The sequence below is a fragment of the Anas platyrhynchos genome, chromosome 3 (assembly GCF_047663525.1).
Source record: "Anas platyrhynchos isolate ZD024472 breed Pekin duck chromosome 3, IASCAAS_PekinDuck_T2T, whole genome shotgun sequence".
Lineage (NCBI taxonomy): Eukaryota > Metazoa > Chordata > Aves > Anseriformes > Anatidae > Anas > Anas platyrhynchos.
Genome location: NC_092589.1, coordinates 12,029,855 through 12,053,638, shown reverse-complemented (window position 1 = coordinate 12,053,638; position 23,784 = coordinate 12,029,855). Strand labels below are relative to the sequence as shown.

The 23,784-nt window shown below is 41.1% G+C and overlaps 1 long non-coding RNA gene across 1 annotated transcript in view; it reads right to left on the bottom strand.

Annotated features, from left to right (window-relative positions):
• Positions 1 to 23,784, bottom strand: part of LOC106018859 (uncharacterized) — a 618,314-nt gene that overhangs the window by 261,062 nt on the left and 333,468 nt on the right. Inside the window, exon 11 of the long non-coding RNA XR_011807997.1 lies at positions 19,288 to 19,424. This is a non-coding gene — a long non-coding RNA (uncharacterized lncRNA). The remainder of the gene's footprint in view (positions 1 to 19,287; positions 19,425 to 23,784) is intronic.

Genomic DNA, 23,784 nt, shown 5'->3' with positions numbered 1-23,784 from the left:
GATAAGTAGGCCAGCTTGTCTGAGGGAACGCAGAACAGGGTGCTAATTTCATCTCTGCCTCGCAATTCACCAGTGTCAGCACTTACTAAACTGGAATTAGGCATCCTGTCCCATTTGATGATGTCGCATAGCAGGTTCTATATATTGTTACTTTTTGCTGTTAAATTAAGCAGAACAGTCAGATTTTGATGGAGCGTGTTGTACTAATAGTAGTCAACCACTCACTCAGTGGTCTCCAGCATTGCTTTTCCCACCTCTCCCTTGTAACATAATATTGTGTCTTCAGCTGCCACTTGTATAAAGTATCTCAAACTTTCCAGTGCCCTTTTGTTACTACCATTCTTAGAATAGTTTACTAGTACACAGACTTATTTACATACAGATGATAAAAGTATCTTACTTGTGATGGAGTAAGCCTAGCAAGCACAATCTGCAGTTCAAGAACTTCACAGAATCACAGAATTTCTAGGTTGGAAGAGACCTCAAGATCATCGAGTCCAACCTCTGACCTAACACTAACAAGTCCTCCACTAAACGGTATCACTAAGAAACCATATCACTAAACTTCTGTGGAATATTCCCTCTGAAAGCACAAAACCAAAGCGGTCACTCTCAGTTCAGGATAAAACTCCTTCAAGATACTGCAGTGTCATCTTGACAAGTCATGGGCTGCTTCAGAGCACATAAATTGCAGTAACGTAGTAATATATTGAAATTCTAGAGCAATGGTTTGTCATCGGATTAGAATGTTGATGGCAGAAAATAAAGATGAAGAAAGAGAGGTGATAAACTTAGATTTATAGCTGTAGCTTAGAATAAAAAATCTGTGTTAATTTATTTCCAAAAGCAGGTATTACTGACTGCCAAGTCAATATTTTGCACATGCAATTCTCATTGAATCTGCTGTCCTGAGCATAGACCCATCTAGCCAAATTGAGAAGGAAAAAAATCAAAATAATTTAACACAGAAACATTTGCATTAGTGAGGTAACAGGAACATTTTGATCATATTTTTCTTATTAAATTAGGCGAAAATTATTATAGGGTATTATTATTTAAGTTCTCAGTAAGTATTACTTTATTTAGAGTTGCTTTATGAAAAACCTGGCTTCAATGAAAAGATTTGCTTTCTAAATAGTGACTCTCATGCTTTTAAAACAGCTCTGATTTCTATGAACAATACTGAAGACGAGAACTATCACAGAGCCTACTAGACAATATCTACTCCCTTTTCTCTATTTTCTCTTTACTCATACAGTATGCAGCTTCACCTAAAAATGCACTGGAAAGAAACACCACATACACGCAGCTATCTACAACCAAACAGGGACTTGCAAAACGTTCTTCTCTGCAATTTTGGACAGTCAAATTGCTTTTCTACACGTATGGACCCAGTTTGCCTCCATGCTGTTTGTTTAAATGCAATTCGTTCATAATGCTAATGTAACGCAGATCACTGACAACAAGCACTGAGAGGCAAATATTCCCTCCAAAGCAATGTAATATCCACAGGATAAAATTTAACCTTTTATATCAAGAGAAGAATTTACAAGATGTTGAAGTATACTATAATATACTCTCTATAAAACAAAATTAGGGCTAAACTCCTTACTCGCATTTCACTGAGGAGCACAGACTTCTCCTATATAATTCTAGGCACTTAAATGAGATGTCTGTGGAGGAGCCTGGTTGTCCTACTCTCCCTCTCCACTTGCAACAGAGAGACAGAATTAAATTTCCTAAAGTGTGATTATGCCTGTCCTCCCCCACCAGCCCTGAACAAAACCTTTCCTTCCCCTCAACCTGAATGGCTTCGGTGAGATTATCTGAGAATGTATGAGAATCTGCTCTTTATTTTTGCAATTTCTCTCACAGGTCTTGATTTATTATCTACATGGAGACAAATTATGGTTGCTTTATAAGAACACAGGACTGGGAGCACTGCCCTGGGCTACCACATCAAGACTCTGTTCTCCTCAATTTCCTGTGTTTACCTCCCCTGAAGTATTTGTAGAGAGCAATCACAGTCCTTCTCAGCCCTCATTTTGCTAGTCCAAACAAGCTGGGGTCCTTTGTTCTCTCCTTGTAAGACAGCTCAGCATTTTCCTGATCACCCTAGTAGCCCTTCTTGGTGCTCATTCCTGATTGAATTAATCTTCCTTGAATAGGTTGACCTGCAATGCATGCATTACTGCAGATACAGCCTCATACAACAGCAATAAGGCTTCCATATCCACGGGAAATACCTGGCCTTCTGCTTCCTTGGTCCTAGTGGCATTTTTCATCGTGGTATCACACTGATGCTTCACAGTCATCTTAACTTAGCCAAACAGACATCAGTCTTTCTTCTTCCTTTGTGTTTCCATGGAGGAGCTTCCAGCTAGTCATGCCTGCCCCTAGGCTACAACAATTTTAATGAGTTAAATGAAACAGGCAACAAACATTTGTGTCCTGGCTTCACTAGAAGAAATATTAAACACATATTAAGGTTGCTGTTTTAGAGCTGTTTTCTCAGGGGCTATTTCCAAGCCTTCCCCTGGATTAGTGAGCCCCAGCCCCAGGCAGGTGCACGCCACCCTCAGCAGCACAGGGCCTTGAGACCAGCGTGGTTCTTCCTACCAACAGGAGCGAGAGGCTGCCAGAAGTTTGTGCTGTCTCCTTTTTCGTTTATTTCTGAAATATTTTATTCAGCTCACCAGAACTACTGAAACCAAGAAATCCAAACAGTTTAATGATACAAAATGGCTCAAATTAGTGTCTGTCTTGTTTTTCTCTGTAGTTTAAGGGATCAATATTAATGAAGAGAGAAGCTATAAACATCACTAATGAGGATGAAGTGGAATATCCCAAACTACAGCCGCACGCACTTGAGCTTGCACCAAATGAAGATGACATCCACTATTAAAGGCTGCATTTTAATCTAGCCACAATAATAACAGTGAAGTTAGCGCTATTGGTAAATTTTAATAGATGATATCTTACAAAAGCACCCTACTTGAAATTCAGCCCAAAGACTAAATTAAAGTCAAAGCCCTAGTCAGTTAACTGGGCTATAACATGTGAAGAATTGATTTTCTTATTTTCAGCTGTCAGAGCTGCTACAAAGAATGAGTTTTAATTCTGGGGATGTTATTAAACTCCTTGCTTAACTGGCAGAAAAATGGAACCGCTAGGCAGGCGCTGGTGGTGCGGCTGTCGGAGTGAATGACACCTGTCAGAGTATGATGAATGACCCTCCCTGCCCCACAATCCCCCGCTCTGTCACTCAGGTGAGGGCCATTAATCTTCATCGAGGGCCTGTCAGGCCGGGCAGCCACGCCGACAAAACGTCTTCTCGCATTTGCCGCCACCACGCACGTAACAATGCGATATTCCCATTGTCAGAGCGACGCCGAATTAGCATAATTTATTATGACTTTCCTCCCCCAGAGCCCCCTCCCCACCCAAAGCCCAAGTAGGGGAGAGATGCGATTAGACAGATGGAGGGTAGGCCCAGCCTGCCAGCCACGGAGCCCCCCGCAGTGCTTGATGAGGAGTGGAGCATCTCTACAAACCAATCAAAAAGCTGGCAGTTCAATTACAGAGTAATAAAGGGACATTCATCATTCAATTAGGCACCTGTCATGGTTTCACAAAAGGGAAAACTTCTAACCTGAGACTCCAGGGAGAAGATGCTACAACCAGGAGGCAGGGAAATAAATGAAAAAAAGGACAAAGTCAATTACTGGCCCAACCAGACAAAAGGAAATATGTTAAAATAAGGGAAAAGTTATCCCTAGGCAAAAATCAGAAAAGTTACATGACCTTACAGAGATTATAAAGGGCCAGCATTAAAAGAGCTGTGCCACGCTACCCTGAGACACACACGCTACCCAATTTCCCCCCTTGCAGGCTTCAATGAAAGCTGAAAGAGCTGAACGTTATCATGAAGAAAGCTTTAGGGAAATAGGATTGTGGTTTAAAAGCCCTGCTATTGCTACTACAGCGGCATACGATGCACACCCTCTCCAGAAGGAACGCACCGATTCATCTCAGCTTGTTGCTGCGCCTCGTTTGAAATGTTATGAGGACCTGGGGTGATTCTTCTTATCGTGTTAGGAACACGAGCAATTCTGTTAACCACTAACTTGACTAGGTGAACCCTTTCAACAAAGAGAAGAAAAAAACCCTAACGCACCATATAAATGCTAATGCTTCGGCATGTAAACGACCAGGGAAACTAGGCAGGCATGTTTCATTCAAAATTATTGTGTTCAATTTATGCAGTTCATAGTTTGCAGAACCCAGCTCTTGAAAGTTACCGAAAATTAGAACATAGCAGAGATGAGATTGTTTGTCAGGCAGAGACTGGAACTAATGTGGATTTATCCTGTTCTGCAGCTGCAAATAACAGGTAAAAAAAATAATAATATTAGATTGCTGAACAGCTGCTTGTGCAATAAGCTCCGTTAAGTTGATTACCTGCCTGCTAAGAAGGTTTATAGTAAATTGCAACTCCAACATTAAATTATCAGAGTAGCAAAGGTAGGATTTGCTTGGAAAAATGTAAGACTAATCCAAAAAACGTTATTTAGAGGTGATGAATGAAACCTTATATAACGAGCTAGAATGGGTAGAAGCAGACGAAGTGCCTTAGTGATCTGAATCCAACCCCTATTTTCAAAAGGGCTGTCTGAGCCCTGGCTTACAAAAAGCAGCACAGGGCAGCGAGGAACCCTCAATTTATCACTCTATCAGTGTAACACTGCAAGTCTGCTCATCCCCCCTGCTCCGTCACAGTGAGCCCAGGAGCACGCCACACTAACACAGCTATAGGGTTTCCAGGAAGCCAGCTAGCTCCTCTGTAGGGTTGCGGTTTGACATGTAAATGTAGCAGCTCGCACAGACGTGGGTCAGGCTACAGTTCTGAGCACTTATGTCGCATCAGAGCATCGGATTTACGCTGCCAAGTCTCGCTAACGGTTTTCAAAATCCTACACCTAGATGAGTTCACAGAACATAACAAATAGGGAACTCTTCGGGGATGTTTTGTAGATTAATAAGCAAAAATATTGTCAGATAAATTTGCTTGGCTTTAGCACATGACTAATTGCAAGCACCACCTATTATTTACAGCACTAGCCAGAGCTGGTCTTGCCGGGGAGGGGGAGGGAATTGTCATTATGCAGTGCTTTCTTTACAAGAAGATCTAAGTCTATAACAGGGTGCAAAATAACATAAGCAATTGATTTGTGTGCTGGATACTTCCTCCTATGCCTTTTGCATTTGCAAAATGAAGGGCCTAATGAAGTTCTGATACAACACAACAAAGAGCCTAACAATGCCTACATACCTCGCTCAGAGGGGGTGCTATGAAGATCAATCTGCTAAGGTTTTTAAACTGGCCTGGAGATGAAGAGTGCTACAAAGCATAAAGACAAGCTGTATCACTGCGCGTTGTCTTCATCACACTACTTTGAAAAAGTCATCACAGATTACTGTATCAGTTTTCCCAAAACAGCAGGCAGTTGTGTTTTTATTTTTCCTCCCCGCTCCTTTCAGGATAAATATATTACAAACATAGGCTTGCAAAATCCAGAATGTGAAAAAAAGAAAATGCCAGAATTACTGAAGCACAGAATTTATAACTCCTTCCCTCTCCTTTCCCCCAGAAAATATAGTTTATCGATACAGTGGTTGCCTATAAGATTAGTTGCAGTGTCAAGGTTTTCCACAGAACGGAGGCAGAGAATGGTGTGTGAGGCTCGAAGGTGTTTGATGGTAGCAGACCTGGAGGTCTTGTGCACACAGTTCCACTGCTGCTGTGCAATGGTTCAAAAAATTGAAAGCCAAGTGTCCAGGGAATAGGTAACAAAATTAATAATTTGTTGTTCCTGCTTTGATGTCAAACAGAAAACAAACAGAAACCCCTTTCAGGAAGTCTAAAAATAACTAAATAAAACAAAGCAGCTAAAAATAAAACAATTTGTTTCAGATGCAGAGCCACCGTTACCAAGCTCCAAAACAACCCATTTGCCTTCCCTCCTGCATAGGAGTAGATGATAAACAGCTCCAGAAACTCAGAGACTAATCCAGGGCTTCCGAGATGTCTCGTTTGAGGAGCAACTGAGGGGGTGAGGGGGGAAAATAAGGATGCCATGGCACCCCTATGTATTCCTACTAGGTCATATTATTAGAAGTTGTGTTGCCGTACAGACTTCTATACAGACAGCACATCACAATAACTTACTAAATACTACAAATTAATCAAGAAATGCAAAGATGATTCTGAGCTTCCAATATGGTGGCCTTTAGCAAATCAGGTTATCCAGGGCTGTCATATCAGTGATTTGATTTATTAAGACTTAATAAACCTGGCACATTTATCCAAATGCCTCAAAGAGCGCACTTTACCCTTCTCGTTCCTGTGGTACTGTGTGGCTGCCTTGAGGAACAGTTTCTCTGGGAGGAAGCGTTACCAGGGGTACACGTCAGCAAATCCACAAAAAGGAAAATGAGGGTACAGGGAATAAAAAAAGGTAATCACGTTGAGACAAAAAGGGAAGGCAGTAAAGTACCAGGACGATAGCAGGATGAATAATTGATGAGCTGGTGGTTTACGAGTGAGTTTCATTAATATTATCCTGCGGGTTCATTAAGCACTGTCCCAGGCTCATCTCTGAAGGTTCCTCCCGAGTTTTGATTAGGTGCTGCAAGTCTTTTGCTTAGACATCAGAACTTCAGGCCTTCGGTGGTGACAACGTTTCCTAAGCCCCAATCCCTTCAGCCAAGCACCTTTCCAAGCTGTTTTTTTTTATTCCCCTCCCACTAATCACAAGTCCCTAACCATGACAGCAAGTCTTAGTAAATAATATATCAAGATAAATGATAATTGTTCTGTTTTAAGTGTCTCCTAATGAGCATCATAAATTAAAAATTAATATTGCAAAGACTGTATGAATAGCATCGACGCTATAAACAGAGCAGCAGGGATCAAGAATGCAAATGAAAGTGAAACGCTCCCTTATCCACCCCCCTATATGAAAAAATTCTGGAGCCAGCAGACTGTTAGGCATTACAAAGCTAATAAATGACTTTAATGAAGTTCTGTAACAGGCAATTTCTTTTTAATCTTCCCTTCACCTTCCAATATTTGGTTCTTTTGGATTCTGAGATTTCTTTTGTTGATTTTTCTCCCCCCTTTAAATTCTCTCTCAAGGACTGTTTCTTTTTAAGTTGAACAGTAATCTCAAATTAAAGCATGCTGCTGAAACAAAAACTAGGGAATGGGCCGGTTAACAGATTGCCGGTCCTGATGATCACGCAGAAAGGCTAAAGCGATTTGGCAGTAGCCATTCTGTTGTGTGACGTTGCTATTATCATTGTGCCTTCTATTCAGAGAGTGCATTCAAATGGTGTCTTTTTCTGGGTGAGTGAATAAGGTACACTTAGCTATGCCCTTCTACCTCCAAGTTTCAGCTAGAAAGGAGGCAGCTGGAAGTCTTAGCTGCCCTTATTCCAGAGCCTTGGTTTCTTAAATCTAGATGCAGGAGTATTTGCACAAGCAATGTTTGCCTTCTTTTTTTGATAATTAGAATAATCTGTAGATGAATCCCACCTCCTCCATTGTTTGTAAACATATAAATTGATCCTTTCGAAACAAAAGACTTCGGATACTGTGTTTGTATCATCGTGTCACTACTAATCCCATTGCATTGTTCCTAGACAGTGGTTGTACAAGATTTAAAGGAGAAAATAAACAGAATTACTACTAAGCAATGAATGACACAAAGAGCAAGTTCTTGAAGGAATGTGGCAGTCAGGCTAGGATTAGGACACTTTCCTTTCCGTATTAATTCTCATCTAAGTTTACCTGGCAAGTCCTCCAGTCCTTCCCTCTCCTCTATACTTTTTCCTTGTTTGCCTTTTCTTCCCCTCATCTGACAACTCTGAGGTAAGGAATAGCCACAGCCAGTCAGCTAGTCTGCTCCTTAAATTATGCGAGGCATACCAATAGTGAGTGGGTTTAAAGAAAGGAAGCATAAGATACACATTATTAAGGAAAGCAATTATTGAGAAGAGGCTACTCGTCCGTCTCCATCATTTTTAAGCCTAAAGCAATGGAAGTGCTAGACACTGCTCTGTAATTAAGGCTGAAGTCTGCATTTCAAGGAATTCCAGCTTTTCTGTAATGCATCTTCTCCAAACACAGCACTTGCTCTTTAAAGCACAGAACTACTTTTCTGAGAGTTTATAAATATTTTACTTTAAGCCCATTTTTGAGACAAAGTTAGACACCCTGTGCCTTTTTATTGTCCCAATTGATATCATTACTAGAATAACTCAGGCTTTAAACACTGCAGTGAAATCTCAGCGTAACAGAAACTGCTTTTTTCTAGAGCAAATGGTTCTCTTATCTTCCTGTTAGATGCTATCAGACCAGACTGAGGCTCCTCTTAAATAAGACTTTCATCATATCAGAGATAACTGAACTACTACTCGACTGTAAGAAGTTTTTCTTAAGTAACTGCTATGAGACATTTACGTTCCCCTAGTGTTAGGGAGATCCCTCAGTACAAGATGTTACTCCTGCCATCACCACACCTCAAAGGTTCAGAATTGCCTGCCTGGCTTTGCTGCCCTGGAAGTTTAGGCAGAAGCGCAGGCAAAGCCGTTAAAAGCACAGAGTCATTAAAAGTTGGACACTAATGTATCTTTGAAATCCAATTTCATCTCCTTTGGGACAACAAACCATAAAATGCATTAACCATAATTGTATGGTTATCTCAGGGCATCATGAGGTAGAATTAATGTTATTCCAAATTTCAGCAAGCCTGGATTTGTTTTAAATGTGATTTTAATTTTAAAGCACTCGAATTTGTAATTTTGGTCTTTAGCTAATTAAAATATTATTGTAACATCAGTAGCCTTTGGCTTACTAATACACATTTCCCCCACTGAACTCCATTTTAATGTTGGAAACATTTTTTGTTTGGAGATTTACATTTGTCTGGGGATGCTCAGCTGGTGATAATCGCTGCACCCACACTTAATGGATCTGTGCCAAATCTACACCAGCTGAGGATCTAAAGATGTATATTTACTCCTGTGCATTTTTTTCTCCAAGTTCATACAAATTACCAAGTGTGGCTCTGAGCATTATACCCAAGTGCAATTCCTCTTTTCCACCAACAATGGGTTTTGCACTGCCGCCCTCAAGTTTGATCTGTGCTGAAGACACCTGCTCTCAAGGAAATGAGCTGGGACCACCAACTCATTTCATAAAGGCCACTGAGCAGCTGTCACATGGTAACAACTCCCAGGCAGTACTGACCTGTAACAAATCTGAACCACTGACCTAGAGGTGAAAGGCTCTATATCCAATTACCAATCCCCTGAGTGAGCCACTACTAAGTTTTGCCTTGAAAACATGAATAAATATGCACAGAAGTAAACACAAATGAAAAAGCACAAGTTGTGTCATTATTGATATCTTGTTACAAACCAAATCTTGGAAATCAAGTATATCATTGCTACCAGTGGACTATCTGGACTCTGTGCCTATGAAAAAAATCTGATTAGGAGGGACAGATTGAAGCAATACTGCCCCTTCTTTCTTCTTACATCATCAATAGAAAACAAGAATATCCACACAAGACTGATATGAGGAAAGAAAAGAATGGCAGATTTCACATCTCCCCCATGAATTCATCAGCGTAAATAACATTTTCCTTGTGAATGGCCAAACAGGAAGCATTAAAATATCCTTATTCAGTGAAGTAAGCCATTTTCTCTGCCTGCAAGTTCAAGAAAAAAGGCCATTTCATAACTGAGAGCCTGATAAAGTGGGCTGTAATGCCATCCAGTTAGAGTTCAGGCCAGAACACACTTTTCTCTGCTTTGGTTCCATTTCATTCACATTATTCTTGACAGCATCAGTAAGCAGCAGCAGCAGCAGCGTACAATCTTCCTTTATTTTTAGCAAGATTGAAACATCAAGAAAATTCCTCTATTCTTCCCTCCCAAACATAAAGAGACACCTAACTTAGCAGCCCTAATGCAAAAAGCTGTTTTAATGATTTCATCTTGATAATTTGCTGCAATTACTACATAATTATATCAATGCATCTTTGTAACTGTGATAAAACAGGTTTAACCAAGGTACCTTTTAACAAAGGTAAAGAAAAGAGTTATTAGAGATGAGTCACTGAAAGTTGACTTCCTCTTTTAGGCTCCAAATCATGCCATGCTTAGCCCTCTGGGTCTAGGTAAATGTGGACTGCAAGCTCAAGGCTGAGTGGCAGCTTGCCATCCATCTGCCCATCTTGCCAGCATCTTCTTCTGTCCCACCCAGGAGAACTGGAGCTTGGTAGAAAATATGCTGATGGTACAGCAAATGAACAAAAGGGCTATGCGAGTCCTAATTTCAAGGAGCAATATATAGAATTGAAAACACAAAGCCTTGAAACCATTGTCACATTTACTTCCTTCGGGTGAAGGCATTACAGAGGACATTCAATAACAGACGTAGACTTACAAAAAATGAAGCAGCTTCAGAAATGCTACTTAATGGTAATCTATCACTTTCAGACTCACTGACATTTCGAAGTGTTTTACGTGTAGCCAGCATCCCTTGCTGTTGAAGGGCTTTCCCTTTATTCAGGGAAAGTGCATCCTAAGAGGGTGGTGAGGCACTGGCACAGGCTGCCCAGAGCAGCTGTGGATGCCCTGTCTCCAGGAGTGGCTTTGAGCAGCCTGGTCTGGAGAGAGGTGTCCCTACAGGGGACATGGCAGGGGGTTGAAACTGGATGGATTTTGAGGTCCCTTCCAGCCCAAAACATCCTGTGATTCTATCATAATGCAACTTCATACTGATACACGCTAGGCCAATTGCTAACGCTGCAAACCTAATCACAAGAGTCAACATCTTCAGCTCTCTTTGACAAACTCCTACAGCAAGTCTTTTGCATCAAGGCAAGAGTAATTAAACATACTTCAAAATGTAAAACGTACAGACAAGCTAGTATCAGCAGGAGACTCTCGAAACATATGCATATCTTAACTTGGAATTCACATTTGGGAAGTTGACTTCTGCATTAAAATAGTTTAAGATGGTAACTGAAAGAGAACATGTCTGTAGACCTGAGAACAGAGTTTCTTCTTTTACCATGTTTTAAAAAGTCTCTTTAATATCACGTTCCTCCCAGGTGGCTGCCAACCTTAGGAAAGAAATACCTTCCTTGGTACCACTTGTCAAGATTCAAGCTTCCTAGCTTTCCTCTCTAAAGACAGTGGTTTGCTTTTATCCTAACTAAAGAATGATGGCATGAATTGCCTCCTGTAAGCCACATTCAATCAACTGCACGATGAGAAGTTGGAAAACTAGTTTCAACAAGACACCAAACTTCTAGGTAGCTAAAGCTTCACATGCACTATTCTGATCTGTTTCTGCACAACATTACACCAAGCTTGCAACCACAAAGTGAATTGCAAAAAGCCCAATCCACTCTTCACCAAAAAACTCAACACACATTGGATCAGCCCCCTAAAAGCCAGTGGGTTTGATTTATTTGTAAGGAAATACGTTGGTAAGAGCTGATTCAGAGGGGTAGGGGGCAGTGGTAGATCTTTCAGCTTGCCTCCTCTATAAATCAAGCAGATTTTCCCCCTAAATAACTAAGTGAATGACCATTTTAGGACTGATGTGAATCTGTCCAGAAGGAATCATTTTTAAGAAAGTTGTTAGTGAACGGAAACAGGTGGCTATAATTTGAGTTAAACTGCAACCTTAACTGTAGTGTTTGCTATCATGAACACTATAACAACAGATGTACAGTTGCACCTTGGGATGAATTCATTATGGCCTGAGAAACATAATCATGCCATTCAGACCATATTTTGTCCATATGCTCATGTGGTTTACACCCCTGGTTTATTGGCATTGTACTTGGTTATATAGCAGGAGACTCCCAGGATCATAATTTGCACTTATTGTTACAGTTCTGGAGAATCCCTTTGTAGCATGGGTTTCCCGTTATGGCAAAGACTCTTTCTGAGCAGGGAAGGAAGGCCTGGGTTGCAGCCTGTACGGATGCCGTGGGAGCTCAGCATCACTCGGGTATTTTTCCATACAGAAGGTTCTGATCACCTCAAAGAAACAGAACAAAATTTAAATATGGTAGTTAAGCTGAAAATGAACCTCAGGGGCACAGGGGGCTATTCTTCAGGACATTTTACAGTTACAAAAAGTGTAGAACACACTGCTATCTTATCCTGTAATTTATGGGATGAATATTGTAATTCATTGAATGTCACGACTTATCTTTTATTCATATAGTTACTATTCCATTACCAGAGAGGGAGGTTTGTCAAAGGTTAATTATTTTAAATTGCTCAGGCAAATTTATTTTGATTTGTACAATTTTTTTTTTTTTGAATAATCAAAGGGCTATATATTCATAGTGCCTTACAAGGCTTCATTTAAGAAAAAATACTCCTTGATGATGCAGTCAGATTAAACAAATGCTGTAGTAGGGACCAAAAAATGATTTTTTTAACCCTAAATGTAGAGAACTGGAAAAAAAAAAAAAAAGGGGGTAGTTGTTCTTTCTCTCTTCAGTTTTACTGTAAAAAAATTCCCTAGCAGTCTTAGACTGCTGAATTATCCTTCCCTCCAGCAATCTATTTACAAGTAAAGAGCATCTCACCACAGTCTCAAAACCTGTGTCCCTAGGGCAAGGACTATTCATTTTAATTGCTTCCAAAGCACCTATCACAACAGGCTCTTGATTTGTGCTTCAGCCATGATAAAAATAAGTAGTACCATAGAACACAAGTACATATCACTCGGAAGTTGCCCACCTCTCTGAAGCTCTTGGTTCCCAGAGATGCTCAGTTGCTATCAGTTCAGGCAGGTGCTCTCTATCCTATCCAGCGTTAAACACCTAACTTCAGAGCACAGGTCCTGGAATCCATTAGCTGATTCACCCCAAAACAAAGTGCTTTGATATACCCAGAGCCAAACACCAACACTGCGTAGCAGGAATACCTCCCTCTCTAGTGACCTACAACAGGAGCCCCGTTGAAGTTGGAAAAATTGGAAAAATGCTTCCAGGATGACACAGACTAAGAAAACCTAGATGCTAACCCCCAGTAAAGTCTTTTAAACACAAAAGATGTCTTCTCTCCTTTTGAAAAGGAAGGAAAAAAACTCTTAGTCTGTTTTCCCTGTCAGCAAAGCAGGGATAATGATACTTACCCTGTAGGAGTGCTGGAAGTTTAAATCCATGCACAATCAAGTGCTGTGAAAGTCTTAAATGGAAAGTGTAATGCAGGTGCTGACACTGTGTTAAAAAAATAATTACTGTTCTTATTATTGAACTTCTGATGAGCCTGCTGGAGCTGTAACGACAGGGAGGATGGTCATTGAGGTTCTGCGGATCTTCATCTGGACCCTTTTCCTCACATTTTGTTAGTTTCTGACTGTAGTAACTGCTACTGTTGAGACAGAAATGCTTCTTGGGAGGGTACAGTGACATGGCAAGGGAACCACAGCTGCTCCATCAGCGCAGCTATAGACTGCAAGCCACGCTACGCAGCAGGCCAAGAGCAAAACACAAGGTACAGCATGGAGCAGACTTCCAGAGAGGGCTTCATTTTTCAGAAGCCCTTATAACCAGGCAGCTACAGCAAGCAGGGCTGATTCAGACCCCATGCTGCAGGGTAGGGCCGGAGGAGATGGCCGTGAGTGCTGCAGCACCCCTGCTCGGTGAGCCAGCAGCGCAGGGTGCAACACCAGTCGCTTGGACCTCCAGCCACATCGTGCTGCAGGCAACAGCACACGGAAGGGGATGATTTGGGGCAAGAGGAAGGACACAGATCCTGCCACCTGCCTTGCCTTTTCCACAGCTGCCCCGGGCTCCCGGAGAGCTGCAGCTCCCCCATCTGTGAGGCTCCCCACAGGGGAAGCACACAAGTTGGGGGGCTCGGCTGCACGGTACCACCAGGACTTCAAAGCCAGCTCTCGCTGGCTCCCTCCCAGCTTGCCACCACCTCCCCTGACACACACAAGGCTGCATTTGCATTCTGCCCGTCCTCAGACGAAATTGTGCCTTCTGGGCCCTCCGCCAGCATCTGCTGTGGCTTTAGCCAGAGAAGTCAACAGCCTAAAACCTACCCCAAGTTACGCTGAACTTTGGTAGCTGGCAAATAAAGCAGCATCCTATTGTTCTACATTCCCCCAACCCTGCGTGTTTTCAAAAAGCTCTTGGACAACATTGGGGGTGGGGGGAAAAAGAAAAAAAAAAAAACAACTCAGGGGAAACAGCTGATTAGATTCTGGCAAGGCGGACCAAACATCTGCTTCAAACAAAAGACATCTGCATATTTCACATTTATTTTTCATAATTTACAGAAGCAACCTGCCAAAATTTAGCAAGGGAGAATAAACTAGCACATAATTAGCTAAAGTTTGCTTGCTTTAGAAGTTATTAGCATGAAGCCCAGTAGCTCACCTGGGAGGACATCAAGGAATGCAGATAACTACAGTTTGATTTTGTAAATTCAATTTTCGATCTAGCGTGCCAGGCCAAAAAACAACGTTGCCATGCCAATTAACGCAAGCCAGCAAGTGTCCTGATGTCCCCGCGTCACACACTGTACAGCTGTCTCGAAGGCATTGATAGCACTGTTTATTAAATAAGGATCGATTAGACAGACGTTTTTCTCCAGTTTACGTGGTACAGCAGGCTGCAGGTTAGAGAGCAGAACAATCTTTTTTTTTTTTATTTAAAAAAAATCCAAAGGTACGCTGTGTGCTGTGCATACAGATGGTACGAGGAGTGCTGGGGAAGCGGGCATGTGAATTTTGCAAGGCAGTCAAAAGTCTTTGTTTAAAAAAAAAAAAAAAAGCAGAAATAAGATCCTGGAAATTATATGCCCTCAATTTAATTTTGTCATCTACCAGGTCATTAGTACATTGGATAGCTAATAGGCTTCCAGTTGTAATAGAGTCAAGAGGAATAGCATAAAAACCTGAGGTTTTGAAATCAATGTGGTTCACTAAAAATACCTACTAGCTTTGGCCAACAAGGAAAATATGCAGAAACAGGCAGAACTTCAGGGTGGGAAATGCTGCCTATGCTGCAAATGGGAGTAAAAATAAAAAAAATTTAACTCAGGGTTATACCCTGGAGTTGGAGAAATGGGAAAGGGCTTTCTTACTAACCCCAAATTAAACCCAGGCTCATAAAAGCATCTGCAATTCTTCTGGATGAACCAAGGTGGAGGTTTGCCCTTCTTTCTCCAAGGAAGGATTTATTGTTTCAGACAGAAACCCTGGGAAACTCGCTCTCTTGGACTGAATTCTGTTCCACATTTCAGATTTATTTGAACCTGACTCTCAGAGCAAAACTCAGGGAGTAAAAACTTAACTGCCAAAGAAATTCTGTCAACCCCAAAGGAACACAAATTGCCAAATACAGCACAGCTCTAAAAGACATTTCAAGCCCCTTAATCTGGGCTTTATGGCTCGCACCTTTCTATGGAGGGATGAATCCAAGACTCAAAATGACTCAGTGTTCAGATTGGAGTGGGTTTTGTTGTTGTTGTTATTGTTGTAGGTTTGTTTTTTTTCAAGGGGGGGTGGCTTATATTGGACATCAAAATAACCCCACCCGCATCTGAGAGGGTTTAGTTAAGTTTGAAGATTGTGTCTAAATGCTGAAAGACTTGGGTAGAAGAGGTCACAGCAATACTCAAGGAGAATCCTCTTTTTGTGCCAGCTTAACCAAACGAAAGGCATTCTTCCTAAACAGCGATTCAGAGTTCTGAATCATGCCCTTCACTATCTTAAGACTCTTTTTCCCCCCATATAGACTTACTGCAACTGAGTCATAGAATCAAAACCACTTAATTTCACCATATAAGTAATATTATGCAGGTTGTTACGTTAGAGGTTGAGTCATTCAGATGCAGCATTTGAGCTGGTATTAAGGCAGACTATTCTATAATTATAAAAAACAGTTTATACACTAAGCATTCTTCTCCCTAGCTATCAAAACACCTCAATACCATCACTTCCTTTATAAGGTGAAGAAAACTAAGGCACAGAGTAAGAACATGGATTTCTCAGACATGAGCTTCCCTCTTGGCAGGGACAGGACAGAGGTCCCAGTGCAGTGCCAGCAGTGGTTAAGACCCATGGATTTTTGTTCATTTGCTTTTTAAAACTGAAAGACAAAAAGGTACAGTGGAACTAAGTGACTAAAAGCCTGCTTTGATCCACGCACAGTGCAGGACTTTTCTAATTAGAGATTTATACACAGTAAACACACATTTAAAACACACACTCAGTTTCTGTTCAAAGAAAATCCTGTTCTTGTTTGTCTGAATGAATCAAAACCTCTGACATTGTTCTGGGTTTATTAAAATAAGACTCCGACAAAACTGCTTCTTCCTGAGCTACTCTTTCTAATTGAACATTTTGGAACAAAATATTATTTCACACAGTTGGGAGCACTTCACTAGGGACATCACACCGGCGCTAAAAATCTTGGGACTTCTCAAATTTCAGTGAGAACATGGGAATATTGATCTGTTTGTAAGCCAGCCTGTAACCAAGCTCGCACTGGTACATTTGAGAAGCCCCAACAGTTTTCTGGTAGACGTTCTACCCAGCTGCAGTTCTGAACATGCCCCATTCAACTTGAAACAACGACCACTGTGCTGTTGATACTAAACATTGTTAGAAAGGACCTTTCCCTTCAGTCTTGATCTACTCATTCCCTCTGTATCTAAAGTATTCTTTAGCCACTCTCTTTAGCCACATTTACCTGCATTCAACCGGTTCCAGTTTAGTCAAAGTTCCCCCTGCCTTGCTTGAAACAGCCAGGAGATGAGCTCCTGCAGTTCATCTAAACCGAAGAGGTAATTCTACATTCCTGGTTGTGGACCAATGCTCAGGGGAGCACTGGAACACCTTTGTTGAATATGCACATGGGGCTTTTGTCCCCTGCAGAACCAGGATTTCATTACACAGCCAAAAACATCACTTTGGGAAAAGTATGAAGACTTTCCTGGTGTGGTCACTGACAACAGAAATAATAACAGCAAGTACTCTTCTATGGACTCCTTATTCTCCTTATTCCCCAGCAAGCAACTTCTCTTACTCCGTACCACAGGAACTGTCCCACTACCATCTCCTTACAGCCACTGCATAGCTGTCAGGGTTATAACCTACAGAAGCAACAACAGGTAGATACAATACTTTTTCCACTGCTCCGGACATAGTACAAGACGAGCAGCAACACATGAAGACAGCAGCAAGCTGGCAATATAAAGCACTAATAAACACACTCCTGATCACAGGATGAATCTGTTGCATTGTTAATTGTGGCCTGCAGTAGCTCAAAAAACTGAAGTTGTATGCCCATGTTAGGTCCTTTTCCTAGCATTATGTTTGATCTCACAAATGTAATTTCATTCTCCTGTTTTGTCATTATTCAACTTGTTCATTCCTTTTAATTAGACATAGAGCAATTTATCATATATATTTTGTTATAAGGATTTAATTAAACATATATTAATACAATTTAATGATCTTGCCAGTGACCAACATTCTCCTGTGGATTAAACAGAAAAGGAGGCATTGAACGTAAGATTTGTACTGTAAATAAACAAAACACAGACAGCCTTGTAAAGCAGGAAGAAAAACATGGCCTGCATGGCCAACCTATTTCAAGAATGTTACAAATTGGAAGCATTTATTATTTTAAAATCATTAATCATATACTCACTCCATTTATTTACTTATCTGTGTTCTTCATGTAAATCTTTCTTGGAAGTGTGTAAACTCTTTAGAATTATAAACAAAAAGTGAAGTCACATATGGTATTTCACCTGTTTACACTGTAATTACTCAACTTGGCTGAAAACTAATGAACTAGAAGTTTTTCATTTTTATCTGCTCCTTCTAGCTGGAAAGAATCTATTTTATATTTCAGTATAAAATGTAAGAGTTACTACATGAGGTAAGCTGCAGACCTGCCTATGTAAATGCTCTGACCTCATAGATATTTGTAAGAGCTTTCCTCAGATTTATAAAACAAACGACATTTGGCAGTAAACAAAAGTAGACACTCTATATAGCTCCATATTAAAACGCTCGACATACTAATAAATTGACATTCTATACAACCCATGGCAAGCTTTTGACCACATAAACTCTCAACCTTGTATCACCCTTCCACATTTTATTTGCCTGTGAAGACTGTACCTACAAAAATCATGTCCATAAAGTCAGAAAAGAGCTACCATCGTTCAGTGAAGCAGGAACCAAGTAGCTTCTAAAACACCTTTGCTGTGTGCTTTTTATTTTACTACTAGAAGCTGACTTTTGCCTACTTTTTAGATACATTGCACAATCCAGTTTGCTTTTCCTCAGCTTCATGAAGTGATTGAATTTTTTTCCCCCTACCTTCACAAGACTGGACAGGCCCTGACACACGCAGAGATCCTTTGAGGGTAGCCAGGAAGCACCTCTTGCAGGCTCAATCTCCTCACGCCACTTCTCCAGGGGCTGTCTGGACTAACACTGGCCATGCTCAAACCATCAACCTTTCTGCTCCTCCACCCCATAAAAGCATGGCCCAGAAAGGAGCTGCACTGCATTCTGCTTGGTGCACACAGTGAGATGAGCATTCTCAGCTGTGAGAAGAAACAGCTACCAGCATACACCCTGCTTGCAAATTACAGATCTCTCAGCAATGCCACACCTTTGTCTTCATCCAAGCCCTTTCTTTAGTCTCTATTTGAAAGCAGAGAAGCCAGAGTTATTGCAAAAAAAAAAAAAAAAAAAGTTTCCCATAGTGAAACATTTTTGAGTGATTTGTTTGCTACCCTTACAAATGCTTTAGAAAGTAAAGCCCCATCAAGTCCAACATTGTTTATTCTGTCCCCTCCCCAGAATTCCGACCAAAGCAAAGACCAGTTTTCAACTCACACAGGAAGAAAATGAAGTAATCCATAGCTGCGGCATGCTCTGAGCGCCCTTTCTGGGTCCCAACACCAGGTAAATAGCAGTGGTCACTCTAAAGTCTCTCTCATTTGCAAGATGTAACAGAAGGGCCCAGACAATCGCGGCAGTTACCTTTACTGATGACCGAAAAGTCTTTCTGGAAATAACCTACAAATGTAGGCATGGTTTAGCTAACCACACCATAAAGCTGCATGTAAAATATCCATTACTTCATCCACAGGGCCACAGCCTGGCTAAGGATATGCTGAACAGAACAAAATCGGCAAACATACCTTTCCAGAGCTCGCACTGGCTATGTCAGAGTAGAGATGTCCATCTTGTCAGCAGCAGCAATTGGAGAATTTAAAAAGCAAAGCAAAGGAGATGGTAGTTTTCAGAATTCTTTTTTTCTAGCAAGGGCATCTAAGACCTAAGAGAGAGAAAGAAAAACAAACAGTTATTGATAAGATTCCTGCTGATCATTTCTTGTTCTACACTAAGGACTATCCTTTACACTTCCCTCTCTGAAAGCATTGGGCTACATTGCCAAGACTGCTGAAGAGGTTGAAGCCAGCTCTGGTTTGCAACATAGCAGCTGTCTCGTGCCTTTCAAAACCACTCCAGTTAAAGCTGGAAGGTCAACTCCAGCTTAAAGAGAAGATGCAGGTACTGTGCTATGTTTTTTGGGAAATGTAGTGACCAAGGCTCTGATCCTCTGAAAATCTAACTCCTCCTGACTAGAGGATATGAGTGTTAAACACATCTACATCTCACTCTATAAAAACAGCACCTCCAGGAGCAAAAGGCCTTCTCATGTGCCGATCTGGTTCTGGTAAGGGTGTCATCTGTTCATAAATATTCCTTGGAGATTTGCTACACAACCACTGATCTGAACCAAATCTGTTTGGACTACAGAATTTTCATCACAATATCACAAGCTGGTGTTGTAATATACACAGAGCTGAAACAAAGAGAATTTATTATTCTATTGAAAGATGTCTTTTGGCCAAACTTGAGTAAAAGCATCACATATTGATACTTCTGTAAGATCATAAACTCAAATGAACACCAGCTGAAGAAGAGGACAATGGTAATGCCAGATGACAAACTGATACAGTCATCATATTCATCAACACCAACAGCAGCCGGTCACTTCCTCCCCTTCACTGAATTAGCCATGAAAAGATTGTTTTAAATGATAACAAGAATGTGTTAAAAGCATGCTCTGAATGTGAAACTCAGAAGCCTGCATTTGAGGAAGAGATAGTTTAAAATTTAAAAAGGAAAAAAAAAGACTTGCTAGGAGGGACTAAGAAGAGGTGGAAAAAATACAACTGCGTGGTGGGGAAAGAAGAAAAAACTGAAAAGCAAGAACAAATTTGACACTAAAAACATACTGCATTATTCAGACTCGTGGAAGAGCGTGTGAACAGAAGTGATGACAAAAGCTACAAAATTCAATATGATCATTTGAAGGGTGGGAGTTTTTGCAAGCAAACACACAACTTTACAGCAAAGGAGAGTCTCAAAACATTCGAAATAAACATTGAAATTTTACACATTGAGTTACAAGCTTGTTTATAGGCTTCACGTGGTCTTGCTTCTTTGTAATCCTGAGAAGTCAGACAGCTGCATTGTACACATGGCATTTTGAAGTGACAGTGGCATTTTCAAAGGAGAAATCTGTTCAACAATTTGGTACTTGGATCTCTGTTTTGAGACAAAAGCATCTATATTGATTGCAGCTGGTAGAAAAAAAAATCATACCTCAGGTTTTAAGGACAAAGCCATTAAAATAAGGAATGCCTTTTTACTTTTGTTTCCAAGTCACCACAGGTTGACTGATTTATCTCCATCAATTATTGTCAGCAGCTGCTTATATAATGTAATTCAGGACATATACAAGAAGAAAAAGGCTGGTTGTTCCTTTTTTTCTGCCAAGTAAGGTACAGTCAGGAAAAAAAAGCACAACACTTAATTAAAAAATTAAAAAAAAAAATCCCCAGACTTGAAAACTGCATTTTTTTTTTTAAATAATTGGTTTGAGTTCCTCTTTCAAGCAACTTCCCAAGTAAAAGTATCACATCAGCCACGCTCAAGTCCCTCTTGCTCTCAGTCATCCATCACCTCAGGAAGCCTGTGTGTCTCCGGGGGCCAAAGGGGGTGGGTTGAGGGGTTACAAAGCAGCAGAAGAGGTCAAAGACACTCCCTCACTTGGGTTTTCCTGCTGCGTTTCCTTCGCAGCTGCTCCTACCTCAAATTTACGGTAAGCAGGGAGCAAAAGTACATCCTCTCTGCGAGGGCTCTCCTATAGCTTGCTCTTGCAAAAGCCCCTCCAAAACTCAACCCTGAAGCACCCACATGCATCTGTGATCTCCCTCCCCTAGCCCCCTCCCCAAAATTAAGAAACCTGGGGTCTGTTCCAAAAGCCACTGGAAGGGCTCAGCAACTTCAACAGGCTGCAGACCAATTTCAAAAAAACAGAATGCTTTTATTCAGCCTGAGAAGCATATTGATGTTTTCCTACATTTTTTTCAAGCCTCATTAAAGCCACAGGTGTGGGGAAAACTGTTACTTAGAGCAGTAATAAAAATATTAGAGGACTACTTCACCTATGGGCCCCGGATGGGGTTTTTTTGTTTGCTTTTTTAACTTAAATATTTGTTTTGGAAGCAGTAGAAATACAGAGAAAGACAGGAAAAAAAAGGATTACCTCATTACTGTCATGATCTCACTTTTTATCAGAGCCACTTAGTCTTTTGCAATGCCGAGGGGCATTCAAGAGAAGACTGAAATACTTGTCTATTATTTTTTTTTAAATCTACTTATTGTTCACTAAACTAAAAATGTATTATCTGTAGCTTGTACACTTCTTCCAGAACTAATTTCACATCTGGGACATCAAATGCAAGTTAACAGCTTTGGAAATGCGGCCCTAGATTTGCAACAGAAATCCCTGTATAAGGTCTAAGCCAAGGGCTGTCAGACCCATCCTGGGGACACTTTGTTGTGCTGTGCCACTTCTTTCAAACCCAAGTCACCGACCTCTCCCCCTGTAAAGATACCTTTTTGCAGCCTGTGGGAGCCCTCAGTTTATCTGGACCAGGCTCATCTCTGCAATACCCTGCATGTTGTCCAAACGCTCGCAGACAACTCGTGGCCACAAAGAGTGCATTTTTAATGCAATTTGAAAGAGCTGCAGAGGGGATTTCTCAGGGAAAGTCCCTCTCCCAAAAGGGTCATGGACATTTTGAAAGGCATTCAAGCTGAATATTGCTACACCTCGCTTCCTTTCCATTTTACTGAATACCTACTGACTGCCAAGACAGCTCTCTCCTTCTGACCCACACTCCTCCTTTTGTTATCGCCTCCTCCACCCGCTTAACTAAGCGGATCTTGTGCTTTGCATTAGCAGAGAGCTACTCTGAGCTTGGGAAAACAGCCAGACACTGCTGTGTGGTAGGGAAGGATTTCAGAAACGAGGGTTGAGAAGTTCAAGACAAATCCTACATTGTTTCCCCCATAGGTGACAGAAATAAAGCGCCTTCCGTGACCTTGTTTAATCTCATGTCAGCCAGGTAAATCTCTCCATAACAGAAGCCAAAACACATTTTCTATGAGTGCTCATCAAAAGCCCATCAAGGTTCACGTGAAGACTGACTTCAGTAAGCTTTGGATCAGGTCACAAATAAATGCAGAACTTGCAATAAATGCAGACAAACTTTAGCTTAGGTTGGAGAGAAACTTGTAAACCTCAGTACGGAGCAGGATTTCTTCCTTTGACTCTTCCAGACCTGTGCACTTCTCTTAGGGAAGATCACCTTGATACCATGCTGCGGAGCCTCCAAGTTTCACTGAGTATTTCTGCAGCGAGCAAAAACCACACACCACAGGGGAAGAGAAGCAAAGGTTTGGTGTCTTTTATGCAGCAAACTGCCAGCAGAGCAAGCATAGCATTCCCCGATTAGACTGAAGCTATCAAAGCGTTCACCATTCTCTGTCCTCAGTGTTCCCTTGTGCAAATCTCCAGGTGCACTAGACTAAGTTACACCAACATAACCTCTAAGTGGAGGAGAGCAAATCAATAATGAAATGTAAAAGGTCCAGATTGCCAGTTTTGGTAGTTTCTGGAAGACTTACATAAGCTTGTCTGGACACAAGAGTCACCTTTTCAATTGCTCCCTCAAAGCCTTATGCTGGTGCTTAAACACCTTGTAAGGCAGAGCACATTTGCACTATTAGCCTGAGTGCTCAAGACTGATCAGAAAGGAAAGTTTTAAGGTGATTATATACTCTAACTTAACATTTTATTTCTTCACTAATATTAACTCTGTACCCTATGCCCATTTCATTTTTCTTATATAGTGGCTAGGCAGACAGTAGAGCTGTTTACAGATAGATTTGTGAGGGCTTTTTGTGCAATACATCTCCCATCACAGACTGGAACAGTATTTCCATGTAGTTGGGGGGAGTTGATTGTAGTGCTCCAGGGCCAGATTCGCACAGTTACTTTGGCACCTAGATACTGCTGCAAAGACAGCCCGAAGTGGTTAATAATGGAAAAATATTCATTCTCAGCACTGATCCCAAAAGAACAAGGCAGAATTTGCCAGCTTCTAACAAAATGAACTTCTGTATTGCAGTTAAACAAGGAGGTTATTACATTACTTTGGTTTCTAAAGAGACTGATAGAAAACATACTTTTGTCCAAAAATCATTTCTATACTTCTGATTTTTCATACAGTCTCTCATCCCACCAAATACGTATCTGTTTGCAATATGCTACAAAC